The sequence below is a fragment of the Callospermophilus lateralis genome, chromosome 5 (assembly GCF_048772815.1).
Source record: "Callospermophilus lateralis isolate mCalLat2 chromosome 5, mCalLat2.hap1, whole genome shotgun sequence".
Taxonomy (NCBI): Eukaryota; Metazoa; Chordata; class Mammalia; order Rodentia; family Sciuridae; genus Callospermophilus; species Callospermophilus lateralis.
The window spans coordinates 54934032-54939763 of record NC_135309.1 but is presented as its reverse complement, the minus strand read 5'-3'; the positions used below and the strand labels follow the sequence as shown (position 1 = coordinate 54939763).

General features: G+C 43.4%; 1 pseudogene; it reads left to right on the top strand.

Annotated features, from left to right (window-relative positions):
- The first annotated feature begins 2536 nt into the window (after positions 1-2536).
- Positions 2537-5263, top strand: LOC143400387 (phospholipase DDHD1 pseudogene; annotated as a pseudogene).
- Positions 5264-5732: the final 469 nt, after the last annotated feature.

Below are 5732 nucleotides of genomic sequence, written 5' to 3'. Positions count from 1 at the left end.
TATGACCCAGCTGACCAACTCCTTGATATCCAAAAGTTTCTTGAAGGTGAAGTTCATATTGAAGGGTGGAAGAAGTGAGCTGCCGAGATTTTCTTAATGATTAGAAGCATATTCAGGCTACCTTGTGTCTGAGAAGCAAGAGACAGAGCCCTACTAAGGGTGTCCAAAATGGAAAGCATATTAAAAGAATGATCTGGAGGAGTGTGCACTCAAGAAAATAAAGTAGAGCCAGGTAAGTAGCTAATAGCGGATTTACTACTAAAGAAATTAAAACTACTAAAGAAATTAAAACTATCTAATGAGAATGGTGGCCTCCTGCTGAGAATAAACTGAAAGCTTCCTATTAACTTGCCTCCTTGGGATTTCTCCACAGAACAAGTCAGAAAATGATTTCCTGTTTATTTAATATCATAAGACTTGAAAAAATAAGCAAAAACATATATAGAAGTTGAAAAGAAATTCTTCCTTAGTTCCTCACAAGACCAGATAGGATATTATCATCTACCCTCAGGATCCACCCATGGCATACATCAGCATAGGTCACAAAAAGAGACAAGACTGTTTAAAAAAAAAAAAAAAGTTTGGCATAGATATGAGATTAAGTACAATCAAAATGACTCATTCTGGGTGTGAGTTTGGTATGAGCACTTAAAATCAATAGATCCTCTATTAGTTCTGTGGAATCAGCATTATTATGCCACCCCTTCAAGGAGTACTGATTAAATTTCATGATTCCAGGAGGTGAAATGTCACTGTTATGCCTCCCGCACCCCTCTCCTGCAGAAATCTGTTTAAATTAAAGATCTCTGGTGAATGTAGTTCTGTGGATATATATATTTTGGTTCTGAATAATTATTTAGGGGTCACTTTACTGACCAGAACTTCAGCTCCTAATTCTATTGTGGTCTTAGAACCTATTGACCAATCTAAATTGTTTTTTTTTTTTTAATTTCAAGATTATCTTTTTTTAAAAATTTTTATTGTTGGTTTTCAAAACATTACATAGTTTCTGACATATCATATTTCACACATTTGATTCAAGTGGGTTATGAACTCCCATTTTCATGGAAATGGAAGGAGACCCTCATTGTTTTACAAAATTACATACAAGAGGAAGTGAGAGGAAAGGAACCAATCTAAATTGATCCAGGACTCTGTTGGCGGGTGAAGCAGAAAGAATGCTGTCTAGATGTGAGAAGACCAGCAGGCTGCGAAGATTGCGAAGCATTTCAGGACCAAGGTGAGGATGCCAGCAGTACTCAAACTTGTCTCCCTGCATCTTGATGCCAAGGAGGTCTGGGAGAGATCCCATAGGAAAGTGTGGCTGGCGCTGCAGCTGACAGCCCACGGTGCCGGCTGGCGCCCCTCTGCACCCACTGGAGGGGGGTTGTTTTGTGAGCTGTGGACAGCTGCAAGAGGAGGCGCGGGCTTCCTGCAAGCCTGTCTGCAGCCCAGTGCCCAGCCCCATAACTCTGGAGTTGATGACAGTGCAGACGCCGGGAGGATCACTGATTGCAGTTATCCCTTGCCGCTCAGGGAGGGTCCAAGATGTGGAGGTACCAGGGTGGGAAAGCAGCACCAGAGACAGGTCACGCAGCAGCTTCCCCTCGCCTGCCTCTCCTGACCTCCTCCCTTGCTCCCAAAGAACACCCCCGCCACACACACACACACACACACACACACACACACACGGAACCCCTATGTTCCCAAGGGACCGCCAGCAGCCTCCAAAACCAAGGTGAAGGAACAGATCAAAATCATCGTGGAGGATCTGGAAAATAGTCTTGGGAGACTTGAATGATGTTGCCAAAGGTGAGAGGCGCCAAGTCAGAGTCGCTGTCCTTGATCTTTCTGGGGTTCTGGTTCCAGTTTTTGCTTGAGACCTCCAGATATCCTCCCCGCTTCTGGCGACTCCTGAGAATAGTTGTTTTTGCACTTAAAAAAAAAAAAATCTGGAAGAATTCTAATTCTTTTATTGGCAATGCTATGCTTTTATCTTTTGACATAAACTAACAGTGAACTTTGGAACTTAAAAATTAAAAAGTGGCTGGATCATCATGTCAGTCCCATATGGAATTTATTTTTCTTTTGTACTTTTAAAATTGTAACTAAGGGAGAGAGAGCCTGGGAGGAATAGAGAGGGCAGAGGGTGGGAGGGGGCATGAGATGAGAAATGATGATGGGATGTGATGGAATAATGTGCATGTATGAAGACAGGAATTGGTGTGAATACAACCAGAGATACGAAAAAATGTGCTCTACATATGTAATAACAATTGTAACACATTCCGCTGTCATATATAAATAAAAATTATAACTATATTGTAAATTGTAACTAAAATGAATTTTTAAAATTATTCTTTTATCTTTACATAAATTATTTACCTACAACATTAGACATTTGAAGTTTAATTTTAAAGTTGCATTATTTGTAGATATCTGGAATTCAGTCATTTGAATTCATATAGTAAAGTTGATTTGAACATACATTAACTGCTTGAAACATTCAAATAATTAGTAATAAAACTCAAATTTATGGAATTACCCGGGCCGCGGGTCCCCGCGGAGCACTGAGCATAATGGTCGGGGTAGCGGAGGCTGGGAGCTGGGCTCCAATGCCAGGTCGGCATTCCGGCAGCAGCGTGTGCTGCTTGGAGCACCTGCCGGGCGGGGAGCCGGGCGAAGGCAGCGTGCCCCTAACCCTGCTGCGCGGGAGCCCGGGCTGCACTTGGCGCTGGTCGCCGAGGACCTCAACCACCTGGCGCAGGAGTCTTGCCTCAGTGACGAGAACTGTGATTTCAGCTCCGCTGAGAAGGGGTCCTCACTGCGTTACTACAATAAGGGCGAGAGCGGCGGCGGCGGCAGTGGCAGCACCCAGTCGCTGCCGCCGCCGCAGCAACCGACGCTGGTCGCGACGAACTCGGGGGGCAGTGGGGCTGCGGGAGTGGGTTTTGAGGAGAGGAAGCAAACCCGGCCTGGCGGCCCAGCAGCCCGACACCGCTACGAGGGGGTGACGGAGCTTGGCCCGGAGAAGGTTCGCTGGTTCTACAAGGAAGACAAGAAGACCTGGAAGCCCTTCATCGGCTACGATTCTCTCCGCATCGAGCTAGCTTTCCGGACCCTGCTGCAAGCCACTAGCGCTTGGCCCCAGGCCAAGGGCCCGGATAACCAGCGTGTGTGTGGCCGGGCTTCCCCGCTGGACCCGCCCTCTAGCTCCGAAGAGGAAGAGGAGGAGGACCGCGCCTGCGGCTTCTGCTCAAGCGCGGCTGGGCATGAGCCCCAAATGGAGGAGCTGGTGAACATTGAGCGGGTTTGCGTGCGCCGCGGCCTCTATGAGGTGGATGTGACCCAAGGAGAGTGCTACCCGGTGTACTGGCACCAGGCTGATAAAATACCAGTAATGCGTGGACAGTGGTTTATTGACAGTACTTGGCAGCCTCTAGAAGAAGAAGAAAGTAATTTAATTGAGCAAGAACATCTCAGATGTTTTAGGGGTCAGCAGATGCAGGGAAATTTTGATCTTGAAGTGTCAAAATCCTTAGATGGAAAAGGTGTTGTTCACCACCTCCCTCCCTTCTCCCTCCCTTTTCTGTTCAAATGGAGAGGACGTAAGGAGAGTACAGATGCGGCAGGTCTTAAAAGAAAGCGCTCCCAAGCTATTTATAGTTTCAAATTGAGTCGAAACCACGTGGACTGGCATAGTATGGATGAAGTATATCTTTATAGTGATGCGATCACATCTAAAATTGCAAGAACAGTCACCCAAAAATTAGGATTTTCTAAAGCATCAAGTAATGGGACCAGACTTCGTAGAGGTTATGTAGAAGAAGCCACAGTAGAAGACAAGCCATCACAGACTACCCACATTGTGTTTGTTGTGCATGGCATTGGACAGAAAATGGACCAAGGAAGAATTATCAAAAATACAGCCATGATGAGAGAGGCTGCAAGAAAAATAGAAGAAAGGCATTTTTCCAACTATGCAACACATGTTGAATTTCTGCCTGTTGAGTGGCGGTCAAAACTTACTCTTGATGGAGATACTGTTGATTCCATTACTCCTGACAAAGTACGGGGTTTAAGAGATTTGCTGAACAGCAGTGCAATGGACATAATGTATTATACTAGCCCACTTTATAGGGATGAACTAGTTAAAGGCCTTCAGCAAGAGCTGAATCGACTATATTCCCTTTTCTGTTCTCGGAATCCAGACTTTGAAGAAAAAGGGGGTAAAGTCTCAATAGTGTCCCACTCCTTGGGATGTGTAATCACTTACGACATAATGACTGGCTGGAATCCAGTTCGACTCTATGAACAGTTGCTACAGAAGGAAGAAGAATTCCCTGATGAACAGTGGATGAGCTATGAAGAAAGACATCTTCTTGATGAACTCTATATAACAAAACGACGGCTGAGGGAAATAGAAGAACGGCTGCATGAATTGAAGGCAACGTCCATAACACAAACACCTGCCTTAAAATTTAAGGTTGAGAATTTCTTCTGTATGGGATCCCCACTAGCTGTTTTTTTGGCATTGCGTGGCATCCGCCCAGGAAACACTGGAAGTCAAGACCATATTTTACCTAGAGAGATTTGTAACCGGTTGCTAAATATTTTCCATCCTACAGATCCAGTAGCTTATAGATTAGAACCATTAACATTGAAACACTACAGCAATATTTCTCCTGTCCAGATCCATTGGTACAATACTTCAAATCCTCTACCTTATGAGCATATGAAACCAAATTTTCTCAACCCAGCAAAAGAACCTACCTTAATTTCAGAGAATGAAGGCATTTCAACCATACCAAACCCTATGACCTCACCAATCTTATCCTGCCGACACTATGGAGAATCTATAAGTAATATAGGCAAAGCAAGCATATTAGGGGCTGCTAGCATTGGAAAGGGGCTTGGAGGAATGCTGTTCTCAAGATTTGGACATTCATCTGCATTCCAGCAATCGGAGACATCAAAAGATTCAATGGAAGATGAAAAGAAATCAGTTGCTTCTCCTCCTACTACCACCGCAGCAACCCAGACCCTTCAACATAACAGTTCTGGCTTTCTTGATTCTGCACTGGAATTGGATCACAGGATCGATTTTGAACTCAGAGAAGGCCTTGTGGAGAGCCGCTATTGGTCAGCTGTCACGTCACACACTGCCTACTGGTCATCCTTGGATGTTGCCCTCTTTCTTTTAACTTTCATGTACAAACAGGAGCAGGATAATAATGCAAAACCCAATTTAGATCCAATCTGAACTCTTGAAGGACATTAATGATCCAAAACTGATTTTTTTCTGTTAAAATATGTGTGTCAAGATATGAAGATTTCAGGGTTAAGTATGTTCCAGTTTTGTTTGGGGCAAGAAATATTTGAATTTAAAAGCACTTTGTTTAAAAAAAAACACATTTTCAGTTCTAAAGAAGTTACTTACAGTTCCATAATTTCGATTATGAATCTGACAGAACTCCCTGGAGAGAAGCAAGCAAGACCTGGAAGTGAGGAAGGTTTGGGTGAACTGCATGTAAAGGTTATAAATTACAATCAAATTTCTCCAAGATATAAAATCATATTAATGGGTTGAATCTAATGTATTAACCAAAATATGTTATAAATCTAAAATGTTCAAGGTTCAATGTAGTCTGTGTTAAGATTATAGTGTGGTATATCATTGTTTTAAATTTCTATGAAATCTTCCATTTTCACAATTTCTTTGAAAGAAGCGA